At 36.7% G+C, this 21,793-nt stretch overlaps 1 protein-coding gene and 1 long non-coding RNA gene across 4 annotated transcripts in view; both read left to right on the top strand.

The window, feature by feature from the left end:
• The window catches only part of LOC127941526 (whirlin-like), a 181,686-nt gene that overhangs the window by 124,144 nt on the left and 35,749 nt on the right, over positions 1-21,793 (top strand). The window lies entirely within an intron of this gene.
• On the top strand, positions 4,221-15,548 carry LOC127941527 (uncharacterized). The gene is made up of 3 exons (XR_008149097.1): positions 4,221-5,202; positions 8,477-9,749; positions 15,408-15,548. It is a non-coding gene; the product is annotated as an uncharacterized LOC127941527 (long non-coding RNA).

Here is a 21,793-nt window from a genome sequence, read left to right as displayed (position 1 = left end):
TGACAGTTTTTTTTATTTTCTTTTAATCATACAGTGTTGTAAGGTCATGAAACTATGCATATGTCCTCAGAATGATTTGATCTCTGTATGAATTTTTTTTAAGTGTTTGGAAGCTGCAATTTAAAAATACAAGACAATTAATGATTCCCTTTTTACTGTCATTTCAAAAAATCACCACGACAAAACGGTTCAAGCTAACCAAAATCCGTTCGCAATTTAAGTTCCTCAATGTTTTTTCAACATGTAGACAAAGTTTGGTGAGTATAGTGAACATTTCCTCTGAGGAGAATGCATTAAATCAGAGCTCAATTTAAATATTCAAATCAAAATAGCCGACTTCCTGTTGGTCGTAGCTGATGACTGTGAATTAGAAAGTTGTCCGTCTTTATAAGAACAATTTATGTACCAAGTTTGGTGTCTGTAGCTAAAATTAAACCCCCCACTTTTGACAAAAGGTGGCGCTATAGCATGCCTCCTTCACGCCCTTTTAAAAGCTTTTCCCATTGTCTAGCTATCACTAATACTGATATGTGTTTTTAGTTTCATGTAAATCTGAGGTTGGTGTCTGCCTCAAACTCATCATAACAGAACATTCAAGTTTGACACGTTGCCATGGCAACGCCATATCAGATATCAATATCCCCACAACAGATTTACATCGGCCGTGTTTTGTCATTATTCTGATGAAGTTTTAAGTAAATCGAGTAAAAATAAGATGCTGAATTCAAAACATTTTGAAAATGACTCACTTCCTGCTGCCAGTTGGTGGCGCTATAACGTTGACTCTTAATAGTCACATATATACGATCGGTATCATACAACGAACAAACCAATGAAGTTTGATAAAATTCAGGAAATGTATGTGGATGTTATTAGACATTTCCTGTTTCTCATTTCTCGCCATAATTTCCACGCCTCGCTACGGGCAAACCGTTCAAGATATCAAAAATCCCCTCGCAATTTTTCGTCCCCAATGTCTTGAGATCATGTTCACCGAGTTTCGTGGCGAACGGGTTGAAAACCTCAGAGGAGTATTTCAAATTCCAGAGCATGCTTTTTTTAAACAGCCCTGAATAGCTGACTTCCTGTTGGGCGGAGCCTATGACATAAAGTGTAAAAGTTGTTCGGCTCAATGAGATCTATAAGTGTACCGAATTTGATATAAATACATGCAAGTCTGTGTGAGCTATGGTTCAAGATTTCTGAAGGTGTTCCAGGGGGCGCTGTAGAGTCCCTGTGCCACGCCCGGGTCCCAGCCTCTGCGGCGTCCTGATGGCCGCAGATTCCAATGTGTGTGCCAATTTTCAAGAGTTTTTGAGCATGTTAAGGCCCCTAAAAACCCCCGGAAGGTTAAATAAAAAATAAAAAAAATAATAAGAATAATCCTTAGAAGAACAATAGGGCTCTTCGCCCCTTCGGGCTTGAGCCCTAATAATAATAATTAAAGCTGCAAGCAGCGATGAACGGGCCCTCGCACCCGGGCTCACCGCCATCGTGTGGCTTTAGTAAAAAGGTGAACGTTGAGAAATATGCATTTAAACTCATAAATATAAGTGCAATATATCAAAGTTTATTCCATATGTGTGCCAATCTTCCTGTTGCCAGCAGGTGGCGCTATCGTTATAATGGAATATTGGCCTTCAGATGTGTTCAAGCCAGGACCCTTATCACACATGTGAAGTTTGGGCAAGATCGGACATTTTATGCCTGAGTTATAACATCTTTTATTCCCATGGCGAGACATCGAACTTTGTCATGGCGACATGGACATGCCTTTTAACAAAAATTCAAGATCTTCACAACTAAACATCACACAGGTCTTTAGATTAGACTGACCACAAAAAAGACATTGATGTCATAAAAGTTCTAGGAGTAGTTTGTCACAGTGTAAAATATGTCACTTCCAGTTGCCAATAGGTGGCGCTATGACTATAACTGAATATTGGCATGTAGATCTGTTCAGGTGAAGAGTCTTAACAAAAATGTGAAGTTTGGGGCGGATTGGACATTGTATGTGTGAGTTATAGCACCATCATTTTTCACGGCGAATCATCGAAATTTGTCAGGCCGCCATGGACACGCCCTTTAACGAAACCTCAATTCCTTCGCAATTTAACATCGCAAAGGGCTTTAGATTACACTGACCAAGTTTGGTGTTGATCTGAATAAATCTCTAGGAGGAGTTCGTTAAAATACAATCCCTGAAAGTGACAAAAACAACACCAATTTTGCAGGGAAAATTAAAAATAACCAACTTCCTGTTGGGATTCGGATTTCGTACCAATAGACTTTTTTGTAGCTATTGGTGTGTTGCATATGTTTACCGATTTTCGTACATGTATATGACACGTAGCTTGAGGCGCACTCCATTGAAAATGTATAGGTGGCGCTATCGAGCCATTTTGCCACACCCAATGGAATATTAGCCTCCAGATGTGTTCAGGTCAGTACTCTTATCAAACATTTGAAGTTTGGGCAAGATCTGATATTTTATGACTGAGTTACAACAACTTCTACTCCCATGGCGAGACATCGAACTTTGACATGGCGCCATGGTCACGCCCTTTAACGAAAACTCAAGATCTTCTCAATTTAACATCGTACAGGCCTTTAGATTAGACTGACGACAAAAAAGACATTGATGTCAAAAATTTCTAGGAGTAGTTTGTCGCAGCGTAAAATATGTCACTTCCTGTTGCCAATAGGTGGCGCTATGACTATAACCGAATATGGTCATGTCAAACTGTTCAGGACAGGAGTCTCATCAAACATGTGAAGTTTGGGGCAGATTGGTCATTGAATGTCTGAGTTATAGCAACTTCCTGTTTCATGGCGAATCATCGAAATTCGCCAGGCCGCCACACACAGGCCCTTCAACGAAAACTCAAAAGCTTCGCAATTTAACATCGCAAAGGCCTTTAGATTAGGCATACCAAATTTGGTGTTGATCTGAATTAATCTCTAGGAGGAGTTCGTTAAAATACAACGCATGGAAATGACAAAAATGACACAAAATTTGCTCATAATATTAGAAATAACCGACTTCCTGTTGGGTTTCGGATTTTGCTCCAAGAGACTTTTTTGTAGGTATTGGTGAGTTACATGTGTATACCGATTTTCATACATGTACATGAAACGTAGCTCGAGGCGCACACCGTTGAACGTGTATAGGTGGCGCTGTTGAGCCATTTTGCCACACCCACTTCTGAAACCCATATCAGATGTAAATTTTCGCCAGTTCTGAGGTGTGTGCAAAGTTTCATGACTTTTCGAGCATGTTTAGGCCCTCAAAAATGCGATTCATCTTAGAGAAGAAGAATAATAATAATAATAATAATAAACGGAGCAATTCCAAGAGGGTCCTCACACCATCGGTGCTCGGGCCCTAATTAAAGCTGCAAGCAGCGATGAACGGGCCCTCGCACCCGGGCTCACCGACAGCGAGTGGCTTTAGTTAATAGGTGAACGGTGAGAAATATGCGTTTAAACTCATAAATATAAGTAGAATATATCAATGTTTATTCCATATATGTGCCAATCTTCCTGTTGCCAGCAGGTGGCGCTATCATTATAATGGAATATTGGCCTTCAGATGTGTTCAGGGCAGGACTTTTATCGAACATGTGAGGTTTGGGGAGGATTGGACATTTTATGCCTGAGTTACAACAACATCCTACTTCATGGCGAAACATCGAAATTTGTCAGGCCGCCATGGACACGCCCTTTAACGAAACCTCAAGATCTTCGCAATTTAAGATCGCAAAAGGCTTTAGATTACACTGACCAAGTTTGGTGTTGATCTGAATAAATATCTAGGAGGAGTTCGTTAAAGTACAACCCCTGAAAATGGCCAAAACAACACTAATTTTGCAGAGAAAATTCGAAATAACTGACTTCCTGTTGGGATTCGGACTTCGTACCAAGAGACTTTTTCGTAGATATTGGTGTGTTACATGTGTGTACCGATTCTTGTACATGTACGTGAAACATAGCTCAAGGCGCACTCCGTTTAAAGTGTATACGCACTCCGTTGAAAGTGTATAGGTGGCGCTATTGAGCCATTTTGCCACACTCGATGGAATATTGGCCTTCAGATCTGTTCAGGCCAGGACCCTTATCACACAAGTGAAGTTTGGGCAAGATCGGACATTTTATGCCTGAGTTATAACATCTTTTATTCCCATGGCGAGACATTGAACTTCATCACGGCGCCATGGACACACCTTTTAACAAAAACTCAAGATATTCACAACTAAACATCACACAAGTCTTTAGATTAGACTGACCACAAAAAAGACATTGATTTCATAAAATTTCTAGGAGTAGTTTGTCGCAGTGTAAAATATGTAACTTCCTGTTGCCAATAGGTGGCGCTATGACTATAACTGAATATTGGCATGTAGATCTGTTCAGGTCAAGAGTCTTATCCAACATGTGAAGTTTGGGGCAGATTGGACATTGTATGTCTGAGTTACAGCAACTTCCTTTTTCATGGCGAAACATCGAAATTTTTCAGGCCGCCATGGACCCGCCCTTTAACGAAACCTCAAGTCCTTCGCAATTTATTATCGCAAAGGGCTTTAGATTACACTGACCAAGTTTGATGTTGATCTGAATAAATCTCTAGGAGGAGTTCGTTAAAGTACAACCCCTGAAAATGGCAAAAACAACAGCAATTTTGAAGGGAAAATTCAAAATAACCGACTTCCTGTTGGGATCCGGATTTCGTACCAAGAGACTTTGTTGTAGGTATTGGAGTGTTACATGTGTGTACCAATTTTTGTACATGTACGTGAAACATAGCTCGAGGCGCACTCCGTTGAAAGTGTATAGGTGGCGCTATAGAGCCATTCTGCCACACCCGGTGGAATATTGGCCTGAAGATCTGTTCAGGCCAGGACTCTTATCACACATGTGAAGTTTGGGGAAGATCGGACATCTTATGCCTGAGTTATAACATCTTTTATTCACATGGCGAGACATCGAACTTCGTCGCGGCGCCATGAACAAGCCTTTTAACGAAAACTCAAGATCTTCACAACTGAACATCGCACAGGCCTTTAGATTAGACTGACCACAAAAAAGACATTGATGTCATAAAATTTCTAGGAGTAGTTCATCGCAGCATAAAATATGTCACTTCCTGTTGCCAATAGGTGGCGCTATGACTATAACTGAATATGGGCATGTCAATCTGTTCAGGTTCGGGGTCTCATCAAACATGTGAAGTTTGGGGCAGATTGGTCATTGTATGTGTGAGTCATAGCAACTTCATTTTTTATGGCGAATCATCGAAATTCGCCAGGCCGCCACGGACACGCCCTTCAACGAAAAGTCAGGATCTTCGCAATTTAACATCGCAAAGGCCTTTAGATTAGGCATACCAAATTTGGTGTTGATTTGAAGAACTCTCTAGGAGGAGTTCGTTAAAATACAACACATGGAAATGACCAAAATTACACAAAATATGCTCATAATATTAAAAATAACCGACTTCCTGTTGGGTTTAGAATTTCGCTCCAAGAGTCTTTTTTGTAGGTATTGGTGTGTTACATATGTGTGCCAATTTTCGTGCATGTACGTGAAACATAGCTGGAAGGCTGTTGATTTTCTTGGTATAGGTGGCGCTGTCGAGCCATTTTGCCACACCCTCTTCTGAATCCTATATCAGACGAAAATTTTCACCAGGTTTGACGAGTGTGCAAAGTTTCATGACTTTTTGAGCATGTTAAAGCCCTCAAAAATGCGATTCATTCGGGAGAAGAAGAAGAAGAAGAATAATAATAATAAAAAACAAAGCAGATACAAGAGGGTCCTCGCACCTCGGTGCTCGGGCCCTAATAATAATAATAATTAAAGCTGCAAGCAGCGATGAACGGGCCCTCGCACCCGGGCTCACCGGCAGCGAGTGGCTTTAGTTAATAGGTGAACGGTGAGAAATATGCGTTTAAACTCATAAATATAAGTAGAATATATCAATGTTTATTCCATATATGTGCCAATCTTCCTGTTGCCAGCAGGTGGCGCTATCATTATAGTGGAATATTGGCCTTCAGATGAGTTCAGGGCAGGACTTTTGTCGAACATGTGAGGTTTGGGGAGGATTGGACATTTTATGCCTGAGTTACAACAACATCCTATTTCATGGCGAAACATCAAAATTTGTCAGGCCGCCATGGACACGCCCTTTAACGAAACCTCAAGATCTTCGCAATTTAAGATCGCAAAAGGCTTTAGATTACACTGACCAAGTTTGGTGTTGATCTGAATAAATCTCTAGGAGGAGTTTGCTAAAGTGCAACCCCTGAAAATGGCAAAAACAACGCCAATTGTGCAGAGAAAATTCTAAATAACTGACTTCCTGTTGGGATTCGGATTTTGTACCAAGAGACTTTTTCGTAGATATTGGTGTGTTACATGTGTGTACCGATTTTTGTACATGTACATGAAACATAGCTCGAGACGCACTCCGTTGAAAGTGAATACGCACTCCGTTGAAAGTGTATAGGTGGCGCTATCGAGCCATTTTGCCACACCCGATGGAATATCGGCCTTCAGATCTGTTCAGGCCAGGACCCTTATCACACATGTGAAGTTTGATCAAGATCGGACATTTTATGCCTGAGTTATAACATCTTTTATTCCCATGGCGAGACATCGAACTTCGTCACGGCGCCATGGACACGCCTTTTAACAAAAACTCAAGATCTTCACAACTAAACATCACACAGGTCTTTAGATTAGACTGACCACAAAAAAGACATTGATGTCATCAAATTTCTAGGAGTAGTTTGTCACAGTGTAAAATATGTCACTTCCTGTTGCCAATAGGTGGCGCTATGACTATAACTGAATATGGGCATGTAGATCTGTTCAAGTCAAGAGTCTCATCCAACATGTGAAGTTTGGGGCAGATTGGACATTGTATGTTTGAGTTACAGCAACTTCCTTTTTCATGGCGAAACATCGAAATTTGTCAGGCCGCCATGGACACGCCCTTTAACGAAACCTCAAGTCCTTCGCAATTTAACATCGCAAATGGCTTTAGATTACACTGATCAAGTTTGGTGTTGATCTGAATAAATCTCTAGGAGGAGTTTGTTAAAGTACAACCCCTGAAAATGGCCAAAACAACACTAATTTTGCAGAGAAAATTCGAAATAACTGACTTCCTGTTGGGATTCAGATTTCGTACCAAGAGACTTTTTCGTAGATATTGGTGTGTTACATGTGTGTACCGATTTTTGTACATTTACGTGAAACATAGCTCGAGGCGCACTCAGTTTAAAGTGTATACGCACTCCGTTGAAAGTGTATAGGTGGCGCTATCGAACCATTTTGCCACACTCAATGGAATATTGGCCTTCATATCTGTTCAGGCCAGGACCCTTATCACACAAGTGAAGTTTGGGCAAGATCGGACATTTCATGCCTGAGTTATAACATCTTTTATTCCCATGGCGAGACATCGAACTTCATCACGGCGCCATGGACACACCTTTTAACAAAAACTCAAGATCTTCACAACTAAACATCACACAGGTCTTTAGATTAGACTGACCACAAAAAAGACATTGATGTCAAAAATTTCTAGGAGTAGTTTGTCGCAGTGTAAAATATGTAACTTCCTGTTGCCAATAGGTTGCGCTATGACTATAACTGAATATTGGCATGTAGATCTGTTCAGGTCAAGAGTCTTATCCAACATGTGAAGTTTGGGGCAGATTGGACATTGTATGTCTGAGTTACAGCAACTTCCTTTTTCATGGCGAAACATCGAAATTTGTCAGGCCGCCATGGACCCGCCCTTTAACGAAACCTCAAGTCCTTCGCAATTTATTATCGCAAATGGCTTTGGGTTACACTGACCAAGTTTGGTGTTGATCTGAATAAATCTCTATGAGGAGTTCGTTAAAGTACAACCCCTGAAAATGGCAAAAACAACACCAATTTTGAAGGGAAAATTCAAAATAACTGACTTCCTGTTGGGATCCGGATTTCGTACCAAGAGACTGTTTTGTAGGTATTGGAGTGTTACATGTGTGTACCAATTTTTGTACATGTACGTGAAACATAGCTCGAGGCGCACTCCGTTGAAAGTGTATAGGTGGCGCTATAGAGCCATTCTGCCACACCCAGTGGAATATTGGCCTACAGATCTGTTCAGGCCAGGACTCTTATCACACATGTGAAGTTTGGGGAAAATCGGACATTTTATGCCTGAGTTATAACATCTTTTATTCCCATGGCGAGACATCGAACTTCGTCGCGGCGCCATGAACAAGCCTTTTAACGAAAACTAAAGATCTTCACAACTGAACATCGCACAGGCCTTTAGATTAGACTGACCACAAAAAAGACATTGATGTCATAAAATTTCTAGGAGTAGTTCGTCGCAGCGTAAAATATGTCACTTCCTGTTGCCAATAGGTGGCGCTATGACTATATCTGAATATGGGCATGTCAATCTGTTCAGGTTCGGAGTCTCATCAAACATGTGAAGTTTGGGGCAGATTGGACATTGTATGTGTGAGTTATAGCAACTTCATTTTTCATGGCGAATCATCGAAATTCGCCAGGCCGCCACGGACACGCCCTTCAACGAAAACTCAAGATCTTCGCAATTTAACATCGCAAAGGCCTTTAGATTAGGCATACCAAATTTGGTGTTGATTTGAAGAACTCTCTAGGAGGAGTTCGTTAAAATACAACACATGGAAATGACCAAAATTACACAAAATATGCTCATAATATTAAAAATAACCGACTTCCTGTTGGGTTTAGAATTTCGCTCCAAGAGTCTTTTTTGTAGGTATTGGTGTGTTACATATGTGTGCCAATTTTCATGCATGTACGTGAAACATAGCTGGAAGGCTGTTGATTTTCTTGGTATAGGTGGCGCTGTCGAGCCATTTTGCCACACCCTCTTCTGAATCCTATATTAGACGAAAATTTTCACCAGGTTTGACGCGTGTGCAAAGTTTCATGACTTTTTGAGCATGTTAAAGCCCTCAAAAATGCGATTCATTCGGGAGAAGAAGAAGAAGAAGAATAATAATAAATATAGCTGCAAGCAGCGATGGCGGGCTCAAGCCACCAATGCCATCGCCACCCCGGTGGCATCAGGTAAACTGTGCCCAGCGGGCACATGCATTCACAATATCCCTCTGGCAGTGAGGTTTTAAAGGATATGGCAGTTAAAGGGTTAATCCGAATCATCTAGACTTTAAAATCACATTCACAGAACAATATATATATAATATATATATATATATATTTAGTAACACTTTACAATAAGATTTCATTTATAAACATTATGTTAACATGTACAATATTTATATAGCATTCATTCATGTCAGTTAATATTCCAAACTTAAACATTAAAACATTGTTTTGTGATTTTTTTCCAAGCACATTTTACCAATTCCAAACCATATCAATCTTAATAACTACCATTATTTTTTATTTAATCATTTATGAGTGTTATACAATAGTCCAGGAAAGCTGGAAGAGAAAAACTCCTTATATTCATGTGCAGAATTATTAGGCATGTTTTCTTTTACAGATGAAATGCACTAAAAAAGAGTTTTAACTCAAACTATTTTAACTCAAAGTCGAAAATTATGAAATACCCATGAGAAATATCAAACACAAATGCAATACAGAAATGGATAAGTTAAGACTTGACCATTGTACAAAAATGCTGACTGGGTCATGAGGTCAGAAAAGAAGAAGAAAAAAAAAAACAGGTCAAGAAGAACTGACAAAAAGAATTGCAAAATAATTAGGAATTAATGTGAAGATTAATTTTTAGTCAATTCTGCAAGACAGACTTTTCAGGAAAGGAGGTGGAATAAAAATGAGCTCCTAAATCTTAATCCCGGATTCTGGAAGATATATTCCTCAAACCATCGGACAAGAGGAGGTGGTCCTGGTCCTTCACGAGTCACTCTAATCTGTTCATAAAGCCTATATATAAAGTCTTAATATATAGTATTTCACAATACTTCATGGTATTCTAATTAAATCATTTTTTGGAATCTTACATCTCTCAGAACCTGACACATTGTAATTCTGAGACTCCAGGAAAGTGGCAGTTCTGTAAAATGTTGGCGCTGGAGACTAAATGCTCCCTGATAGTTTCACACCTAATTCACACACACACACACACGCACACACACACACACACACACACACACACACACACATTACCCACAGTGACAGAGGGACAGAGTGACATCAAATGTATGATAGTTTTTTAATTTTCTATCATCCATATAGTGTTGTATAGTCATGAAACTATGCATATTTCCTCAGAATGACTTGTCTTCTATGTGTATATTTTTTGAAGTGTTTAGAAGCTGCACTTAAAAAAAATAAAAGACATTTACTGGTTACTTTTTTACTGTTATTTCAGAAAATCACCATGACAAAACCATTCAAGCTATTCAAAATTCATCCGCACCTGTACTGTAAGATACATTCTTTAAACAGTGGTAAAAGAGGATGTGGTGCTGATCCTTCAAGAGTCACTCAAAACGTATCTGTCCATAAAGCCTATAAAGAATTATTCTTAATATACAGTTCACAATACTTCAGCTTGTTATTCTAATTATGTGAGGGTTATTTTATCAGTAAAATACATAAAATACATATTATTTTTCTTTGAAAGATTTCTATAAATGATTTAAATCATACTTGTTTCTACAATGATTATTTAAAAGTAATCCTATAGCACCATCTGGTGGCCATTATTGGTATTCAGAATTGCAAGCTTGATTTATATGTTATGATAGTTTTAATTTTATGCTGGCTCTTGAAAATGATAAAGCTATGAAACTTACTGTGCTTCCTTCAAATGATGACTTCTACGTATATAAAAAATTATGAAGAGTTGGAATTAAAAATTTTAAAGATATAGTAAAATAACTATTGTATTTTTTTTATGTTACTTTAATAAATCGCTATGGCCACACCATTTAAGGTATCCTAAACCCATTCGCAATTTAACATCTTCAGTATATGGCTTCATGTTAAAACAGTTTGGTGTGAACTACTTGTGTCTTCTTGGAAGAGAATGAATTCATTTACAGGCTGATTTTATCATAAATCCACAATAACATTTCTGAGTTCTGTATCAATCTGTGTTGTTGTTTGTTTATTTTAATTTTTTTATTTTTCATAGGAAGATAACTGACCCTTTACTCTCCTTTTTAATAAATGTGCTTATAAAACCAAGAACAAGCTATTTATAGCTGTATTTATAAACTGCTTACTATTGACTATTAATATTGGGACAAGGCTTTATAAAGCATGAACTGACTATTTACTAATGAGTGCAGTTATTATAAAGTGTTATCAATGCATTTGCTAATGTTAACAAATTAGATATTATTTTACAGTGTTATCAAATCCCTTAAATGATTTGTAAGTGTTTTGTAATGATTTTATTGACCTACAAGCATTTGTGAAAGTTCTGCTTGCATTACAGCTTAGTCTTGATCTGTGAGCTGAACAGATTTACTGTTACATCCATGAGATTATGTAAATTCAAATAAATATCATGTCACAGGATGTCAGAGGTCAGTATCAAATGAGTTTGAAATTATTATCTGCAGCACAAATAAGGTTTTTTAGGATTTTTTAAAAAAACCTAAAACTGTCAGAAAAGGATAAGGCCTAAGATTTCTATGTGAGTGGCTAAATTTGTTTGTTTTTATAACTATAATGCATAAACTATGAAACTATACAAAATGTATAAAAAAGTACAACAGTTATTGTTTTCCAATGTTTTTTATTTATTTAATTTATTTTTTGGGATTTACATAAAAACAAATTAGCCTACAGCAATCATTCTAAACAGCTTGAATAAAACCTGTTAATATTTATTATAGACCACTGTAACTGTGTATAATCTAAGAAACAAGTTTATTATGAAAATAAAAGTGTACACCAGATAAATTGGACGATAAAGAAATTGCTAACAATAGTATAATAGAGCATGTTTTAGGTTTTTAGGCGTTTAGATGCAGAAATGGACAAATCAAATGTAAAATCAAATGTAATTGATTTAATTAAATATAGATTAATTCTTGTTAGAGCAAAATAATAAATAAATACGTACACACATTAAAAAAGCCGCCAAGATGAATGAGTTTCCTTTTTTATATGTAGATTAAAATTGAAGACAGAAGCAGCTGGTATATGCGGTCACTTAATATTCAAATCCAGTAGATCCACTTCAGATTTATTTCTCAACAGTTTATGTCTACGTGGCTGTTTTCGTTTATATTCGCCAAGCTATTATGTATTTTGAAATAATCTTGTCCGTGATGTGTTCGTTCTTACGACGAAATGCAGAATCCTGCAGCTCGAGAGATACATGTTATTCTGCCAGTCGCGCTTTCAAATAGTCTTGCACACTTAAACGGGTCACAAACACCTGCATTTAGCTCGTGTTGTGTTATAATGGGTGTATTGTGTGCATTTATGACAATATTTTATTTGAAAAAGCTCTTAAACAAGAATAAATTCGTTTGTTTTGAACTTGTGAAACTGTGCGCGCTGATCGGAGGCAGTGATTTCAGATAGGCAGCCGCGAATATTTCATTTTCACACAAACAGTTCAAAAACATCTGAATTTAGCTCCTGGTGTGTTCTAATTGGTGAATTGTGTAATATCGCTTTAATATTTTAATTTTAAAAGCTATAAAACAAGAATAAACTCGTTTTTTTCTGAGCTCATCATTCCACACGCTCCTGCTCAGAGCGGTGATTCATCTCTCGTGTTTCTCACGTATCACTGACCACACATCAATTATTAATGAGCCCTGACCTGGTAATAATCATATATGTTGGTTTAGCTTGTCAGTGTGAATTAAATCTAAGTATTTATTTGTATTTTAACCGATTTAAAAATGAAACTAAAAGAGAGTCTCCTCCCTTTCAGTCGAATTTCCCTTTCAGGAATTGAACCTGTAGGGGCGCATTTTCTCTCAGACAATGTAAGTCTCAGCACATAATACTCAAACAGATGGACAGAGTGAGATGAGATGTCTGACAGTTTTTTAATTTTCTGTTATCCATACAGTGTTGTAAAGTCGTGAAACTATCCATATTTACTCAGAATGACTTTTTTTCTGTATGAAAAAAGGTTTTGAAGTGTTTGGAATTTAAAAATGCAGGACAATTAATAATTCCATTTTTACTGTCATTTAAAAAAATCACCACGACAAAACCGTTCAAGCTATCCAAAATCCTTTGGCAATTTAAGTTGTTTAAAATGTTTTGGCATCATGTAGACAAAGTTTGGTGTGTATAGTGTTACTCTCCTCTGAGCAGTATGCATTAATTCACAGCTAAATGTAAAAAAAAATCCACATTCAAATCAAAATAGCTGACTTCCTGTTGATCGTAGCTGATGACTGTGAATTAGAAAGTTGTCCGTCTTGATAAGAACAATTTTTGTACAGAGTTTGGTGTCTGTAGCTAAAACTAACCCCCCCACTTTTGACAAAAGGTGGCGCTATAGAGTGCCTCTTCCACGCCCTCTTATGAACTTTTGCCAGTGTCTAGTTATCATAAATACTGATATGTGTTCTGAATTTCATGAAATTCTAAGAATGTTATATGCCTTAAAATCACCTGAGAAGTATTCAAGTTTGACATGTTGCCACGGCAACGATATTTTTAGATATCAATATCCCCCTAGCAGATTAATATAGGCTGTGTTTTAACATTATTCTGATGAAGTTTGAAGCAAATCGAGTAAAAATAAGATGCTGAATACAAAGCATTTTGAAAATGACACACTTCCTGCTGCCAGTTGGTGGCGCTATAACTTTGACTCCTAATAGTCACATATATGCGATCGACATCCTACAAAGAATAATCTGATGAAGTTTGATTAAAATCAGGAAATGTATGTGGATGGTATTAGACACTTCCTGTTTCTCATTTCTCGCCATAATTTCAACGCCTCGCCACGAGCAAACCGTTTGAGATATCAAAAATCCCCTGGCAATTTTTCATCCCCAGTGTCTTGAGATCATGTTGACCGAGTTTGGCGGCAATCGAGTAAAAAACCTATGACAAGTATTTCAAATTCCAGAGCATGCGCTTTTTACATAACTCTAAATAGCTGACTTCCTGTTGGGCGGAGCCTATGACATGCAATACGCAAGTTGTTCGGCACGATGAGATCTATATGTGTACTGAGTTTCATATTAATACGTGCAAGTATGTGTGAGCTATACATCAACATTTATGACTGTGTTCCAGGGGGCGCTTTAGAGCCCCTGTGCCACGCCCGTGTCCCAGCCTCTGCAGGCTCCTAAAGGCCACAGATTCCAAATTGTGCGCAAACTTTCAAGAGTTTTTGAGTATGTTAAGGACCCCAAAAGCCCCCACAACTTTGACGACAAATATGAATAATAAACCCCAAATAGCCAACTTCCTGTTGGGCGGAGCCTATGATATGCAATACGAAAGTTGTTTGTATTGATGAGTTCTATATGTGTACCGAGTTTCGTACGTCTACGTGCAAGTATGTATGATATATGGCCCTCCATATTCCAGGGGGCGCTGTAGAGCCCCTGTGCCACGCCCGTGTATCAGTCTCTGCCCGGCCCTAATGGCCGCAGGTTCCAATGTGTGTGCCAATTTTCAAGACTTTTTAAGCATGTTAAGGGCCCCAAAAGCCCCCGAAACCTTGAAGAAAAATAATAATAAATATAGCTGCAAGCAGCGATGGCGGGCTCAAGCCACCAATGCCATCGCCACCCCGGTGGCATCAGGTAAACTGTGCCCAGCGGGCACATGCATTCACAATATCCCTCTGGCAGTGAGGTTTTAAAGGATAAGGCAGTTAAAGGGTTAATCAGAATCATCAAGACTTTAAAATCACATTCACAGAACAATATATATAACTTTAGTGACACTTTACAATAATATTTCATTTCTAAACATTATGTTAACATGAACAATATTTATATAGCATTCATTCATGTCAGTTAATATTCCAAACTTAAACATTAAAACATTGTTTTTTTGTGATTTTTTTCCAAGCACATTTTACCAATTCCAAACCATATCAATCTTAATAACTACCATTATTTTTTATTTAATCATTTATGAGTGCTATACAATAGTCCAGGAAAGCTGGAAGAGAAAAACTCCTTATATTCATGTGTGCAGAATTATTGGGCATGTTTTCTTTTACAGATGAAATGCAATAAAAAAGAGTTTTAACTCAAACTGTTTTAACTCAAAGTCGAAAATTATGAAATACCCATGAGAAATATCAAACACAAATGCAATACAGAAATGGATAAGTTAAGACTTGACCATTGTAGAAAAATGCTGACTGGGTCATGAGGTCAGAAAAGAAGAAGAAGAAAAAAAAACAGGTCAAGAAGAACTGACAAAAATAATTGCAAAATAATTAGGAATTAATGTGAAGATTAATTTTTAGTCAATTCTGCAAGACAGACTTTCAGGAAAGGAGGTGGAATAAAAATGAGCTCCTAAATCTTAATCCCGGATTCTGGAAGATATATTCCTCAAACCATCTGACAAGAGGAGGTACTGCTGGTCCTTCACAAGTCACTCTAATCTGTTCAAAAAGCCTATATATAAAGTCTTAATATATAGTATTTCACAATACTTCATGGTATTCTAATTAAATCATTTTTTGGAATCTTAGATCTATCAGAACCTGACACATTGTAATTCTGAGACTCCAGGAAAGTGGCAGTTCTGTAAAATGTTGGCGCTGGAGACTAAATGCTCCCTGATAGTTTCACACCTAATTCACTTAACACACACACACACACACACACACATACACACACACACACACACACACACACACACACACACAGACACATTACCCACAGTGACAGAGGGACAGAGTGACATCAGATGTATGATAGTTTTTTAATTTTCTATCATCCATATAGTGTTGTATAGTCATGAAACCATGCATATTTCCTCAGAATGACTTGTCTTCTATGTGTACATTTTTTTGAAGTGTTTAGAAGCTGCACTTAAAAAAAGTAAAGACATTTACCGGTTACTTTTTTATTGTTATTTCAAAAAATCACCACGACAAGACCATTCAAGCCATTCAAAATTCATCCGCACCTGTAATGTTAGATACATTCTTTAAACAGTGGTAAAAGAGGATGTGGTGCTGATCCTTCAAGAGTCACTCAAAACGTATTTGTCCATAAAGCCTATAAAGAATTATTCTTAATATACAGTTCACAATACTTCAGCTTGTTATTCTAATTAAGTGAGGGTCATTTTATCAGTAAAATACATAAAATTCATATTATTTTTCTTTGAAAGATTTCTATAAATGATTTAAATCATACTTGTTTCTACAATAATTATTTAAAAGTAATCCTATAGCGCCATCTGGTGGCCATTATTGGTACTAAGAATTGCAAGCTTGATTTATATGTTATGATAGTTTTAATTTTATGCTGGCTCTTGAAAATGATAAAGCTATGAAACTTACTGTGCTTCCTTCAAATGATGACTTCTACGTATATAAAAAATTATGAAGAGTTGGAATTAAAAATTTTAAAGATATAGTAAAATAACTATTGTATTTTTTTTTATGTTACTTTAATAAATCGCTATGGCCACACCATTTAAGGTATCCTAAACCCATTCGAAATTTAACATCTTCAGTATATTGGCTTCATGTTAAAAAAGTTTGGTGTGAACTACTTGTGTCTTCTTGGAGGAGTATGAATTCATTTACAGGCTGAGTTTATCATAAATCCACAATAACATTTCTGAGTTCTGTATCAATCTGTGTTGTTTGTTTATTTTTTTTTTATTTATTTTTTTTCATAGGAAGATAACTGACCCTTTATTCTCCTTTTTAATAAATGTGCTCATAAACCAAGAACAAGCTATTTATAGCTGTATTTATAAACTGCTTACTACTGACTATTAATATTGGGACAAGGCTTTATAAAGCATGAACTGACTATTTACTAATGAGTGCAGTTATTATAAAGTGTTATCAATGCATTTGCTAATGTTAACAAATTAGACATTATTTTACAGTGTTATCAAATCCCTTAAATGATTTTTAAGTGTTTTGTAATGATTTTATTGACCTACAAGCATTTGTGAAAGTTCTGCTTGCATTACAGCTTAGTCTTGATCTGTGAGCTGAACAGATTTACTGTTACATCCATGAGATTATGTAAATTCAAATAAATATCATGTCACAGGATGTCAGAGGTCAGTATCAAATTAGTTTGAAATTATTATTTGCAGCACAAATAAGGTTTTTTAGGATTTTTAAAAATCCCTAAAACTGTCAGAAAAGGATAAGGCCTAAGATTTCTATGTGAGTGGCTAAATTTGTTTGTTTTTATAACTATAATGCATAAACTATGAAACTATACAAAATGTATAAAAAAGTACAAGTTATTGTTTTCCAATATTTTTTTTTTTTTTTTTTTTTTTTTTTTGGATTTACATTTTAAAAAATTAGCCTAAGGCAATCATTCTAAACAGCTTGAATAAAACCTGTCAATATTTATTATAGACCACTATAACTGTGTATAATCTAACAAACAAGTTTATTATGAAAATAAAAGCGTGTACACCGGATAAATTGGACGATAAAGAAATTGCTAACAATAGTATACAATAGTTTTTAGGCGTTTAGATGCAGAAATGGAAAAATAAAATGTAAAATAAAATGTAATTGATTTAATTAAATATAGATTAAGTCTTGTTAGAGCAAAATAATAAATTGATACGTACACACATTAAACAAGCAGCCAAGATGAATGAGTTTAATTTTTTATATAGATTAAAATTGAAGACAGAAGCAGCTGGTATATGCGGTCACTTAATATTAAATTCCAGTAGATCCACTTTAGATTTATTTCTCAACAGTTTATGTTCACGTGGCTGTTTTCGTTTATATTAGCCAAGCTATTATGTATTTTGAAATAATCTTGTCCTTGAAGTGTTCGTTCTTACGACGAAAGGCAGAATCCTGCAGCTCGAGAGATATGTTATTCTGCCAGTCGCGCTTTCAAATAGTCTTGCACACTTAAACGGGTCACAAAAGACCTGCATTTAGCTCGTGTTGTGTTATAATGGATGTATTGTGTGCATTTATGGCAATAATTTATTTTAAAAAGCTCTTAAACAAGAATAAATTCGTTAGTTTTGAACTTGTGACACTGTGCGCGCTGATCAGAGGCAGTGATTTCAGATATAGGCAGCCGCGAATATATCATTTTCACACAAACAGTTCAAAAACATCTTAATTTAGCTCTTGGTGTGCTCTAATTGGTGAATTGTGTGATATCGCTGCAATACTTTATTTTTAAAAGCTTTAAAACAGGAATAAATTCGTTTTTTCTGAGCTCTTTACTCCAGACGCTCGTGGTCACAGCGGTGATTCATCTCTCCTATTTCTCACGTATCTCTGGCCAGAAATAATTTATCCATGAGCCCTGAACCGGTAATAATCATATATGTTGGTTTAGCTTGTCAGTGTGAATTAAATCTAAGTATTTATTTGTATTTTAACCGATTTAAAAATGAAACTAAAAGAGAGTCTCCTCCCTTTCAGTCGAATTTCCCTTTCAGGAATTGAACCTGTAGGGGCGCATTTTCTCTCAGACAATGTAAGTCTCAGCACATAATACTCAAACAGAGGGACAGAGTGAGATGAGATGTCTGACAGTTTTTTAATTTTCTGTTATCCATACAGTGTTGTAAAGTCATGAAACTATGCATATTTACTCAGAATAACTTTTTTTCTGTATGAAAAAAGGTTTTGAAGTGTTTGGAATTTAAAAATGCAGGAAAATTAATAGTTCCATCTTTATTGTCATTTAAAAAAATCACCACGACAAAACCATCCAAGCTATCCAAAACCCATTCACAATTTAAGTTCCTCAATGTTTTTTCAACATGTACACCAAGTTTGGTGTGTATAGTGTTACTCTCCTCTGAGCAGTATGCATTAATTCACAGCTAAATGTAAAGAACAATCCACATTCAAATCAAAATAGCCGACTTCCTGTTGGTTGTAGCTGATGACTGTGAATTAGAAAGTTGTCCGTCTTGATAAGAACAATTTTTGTACTGAGTTTGGTGTCTGTAGCTAAAACTAACCCCCTCACTTTTGACAAAAGGTGGCGCTATAGAGTGCCTCTTCCACGCCCTCTTATGAACTTTTGCCAGTGTCTAGCTGTCACTAATACTGATATGTGTTCTGAGTTTGATGAAATTCTAAGCATGTTATATGCCTCAAAATCACCTGAGAAGTATTCCAGTTTGACATGTTGCCACGGCAACAATATTTTTAGATATCAATATCCCCCCAGCAGATTTATATCGGCTGTGTTTTAACATTATTCTGATGAAGTTTGAAGCAAATCGAGTAAAAATAAGATGCTGAATTCAAAGCATTTTGAAAATGACACACTTCCTGCTGCCAGTTGGTGGCGCTATAACTTTGACTCCTAATAGTCACATATATGCGATCGACATCATACAATGAATAATCTGATGAAGTTTGATTAAAATTAGGAAATGTATGTGGATGGTATTAGACACTTCCTGTTTCTCAATTCTCGCCATAAATTAAACGCCTCGCTACGAGCAAACCGTTCGAGATATCAAAAATCCCCTGGCAATTTTTCATCCCCAATGTCTTGAGATCATGTTGACCGAGTTTGGTGGCAATCGAGTAAAAAACCTATGACAAGTATATCAAATTCCAGAGCATGCGCTTTTTACATAACTCTAAATAGCTGACTTCCTGTTGGGCGGAGCCTATGACATGCAATACGCAAGTTGTTCGGCACGATGAGATCTATATGTGTACTGAGTTTCATATTAATACGTGTAAGTATGTGTGAGCTATACATCAATATTAATGACTGTGTTCCAGGGGGCGCCGTAGAGCCCCTGTGCCACGCCCGGGTCCCAACCTCTGCAGGCTCCTAAAGGCCACAGATCCAGAGGTGTGTGCAAATTTCCAAGAGTTTTTGAGTATGTTAAGGACTCCAAAAGCCCCCACAACTTTGACGACAAATATGAATAATAAACCCTAAATAGCCAACTTCCTGTTGGGCGGAGCCTATGATATGCAATACGAAAGTTGTTTGTATTGATGAGTTCTATATGTGTACCGAGTTTCGTATGTCTACGTACAAGTATGTATGATATATGGCCCTCCATATTCCAGGGGGCGCTGTAGAGCCCCTGTGCCACGCCCGTGTATCAGTCTCTGCCCGGCCCTAATGGCCGCAGGTTCCAATGTGTGTGCCAATTTTCAAGACTTTTTAAGCATGTTAAGGGCCCCAAAAGCCCCCGTAACATTAGAAAAAAATAATAATAATAATAATAATAAATATAGCTGCAAGCAGCGATGGCGGGCTCAAGCCACCAATGCCATCGCCACCCCGGTGGCATCAGGTAAACTGTGCCCAGCGGGCACATGCATTCACAATATCCCTCTGGCAGTGACGTTTTAAAGGATATGGCGGTTAAAGGGTTAATCCGAATCATCTAGACTTTAAAATCACATTCACAGAACAATATATATATATATTCCCCAAACATATATATATATATTTAGTAACACTTTACAATAAGATTTCATTTATAAACATTATGTTAACATGAACAATATTTATATAGCATTAATTTATGTCAGTTAATATTCCAAACTTAAACATTAAAACATTGTTTTATTGTGATTTTTTTCCAAGCACATTTTACCAATTCCAAACCATATCAATCTTAATAACTACCATTATTTTTTATTTAATCATTTATGAGTGCTATACAATATTCCAGGAAAGCTGGAAGAGAAAAACTCCTTATATTCATGTGCAGAATTATTAGGCTGTTTTCTTTTACAGATGAAATGCGCTAAAAAAGAGTTTTAACTCAAACTGTTTTAACTCAAAGTCGAAAATTATGAAATACCCATGAGAAATATCAAACACAAATGCAATACAGAAATGGATAAGTTAAGACTTGACCATTGTACAAAAATGCTGACTGGGTCATGAGGTCAGAAAAGAAGAAGAAAAAAAAAAAAACAGGTCAAGAAGAACTGACAAAAATAATTGCAAAATAATTAGGAATTAATGTGAAGATTAATTTTTAGTCAATTCTGCAAGACAGACTTTCAGGAAAGGAGGTGGAATAAAAATGAGCTCCTAAATCTTAATCCCGGATTCTGGAAGATATATTCCTCAAACCATCAAACAAGAGGAGGTGGTGCTGGTCCTTCATGAGTCACTCTAATCTGTTCATAAAGCCTATATATAAAGCCTTAATATATAGCATTTCACAATACTTCATGGTATTCTAATCAAATCATTTTTTGGAATCTTAGATCTCTCAGAACCTGACACCGAGTAATTCTGAGACTCCAGGAAAGTGGCAGTTCTGTAAAATGTTGGCTCTGGAGACTAAATGCTCCCTGATAGTTTCACACCTAATTCACTTAACACACACACACACACACACATACACACACACACACACACACACACACACACACACACACATTACCCACAGTGACAGAGGGACAGAGTGACATCAGATGTATGATAGTTTTTTAATTTTCTATCATCCATATAGTGTTGTATAGTCATGAAACTATGCATATTTCCTCAGAATGACTTGTCTTCTATGTGTACATTTTTTTGAAGTGTTTAGAAGCTGCACTTAAAAAAATAAAAGACATTTACTGGTTACTTTTTTACTGTTATTTCAAAAAATC

The sequence above is a fragment of the Carassius gibelio genome, chromosome A21, assembly GCF_023724105.1.
Source record: "Carassius gibelio isolate Cgi1373 ecotype wild population from Czech Republic chromosome A21, carGib1.2-hapl.c, whole genome shotgun sequence".
In the NCBI taxonomy this organism is placed as follows: Eukaryota; Metazoa; Chordata; class Actinopteri; order Cypriniformes; family Cyprinidae; genus Carassius; species Carassius gibelio.
This window is presented reverse-complemented; position numbering and strand designations above follow the sequence as displayed.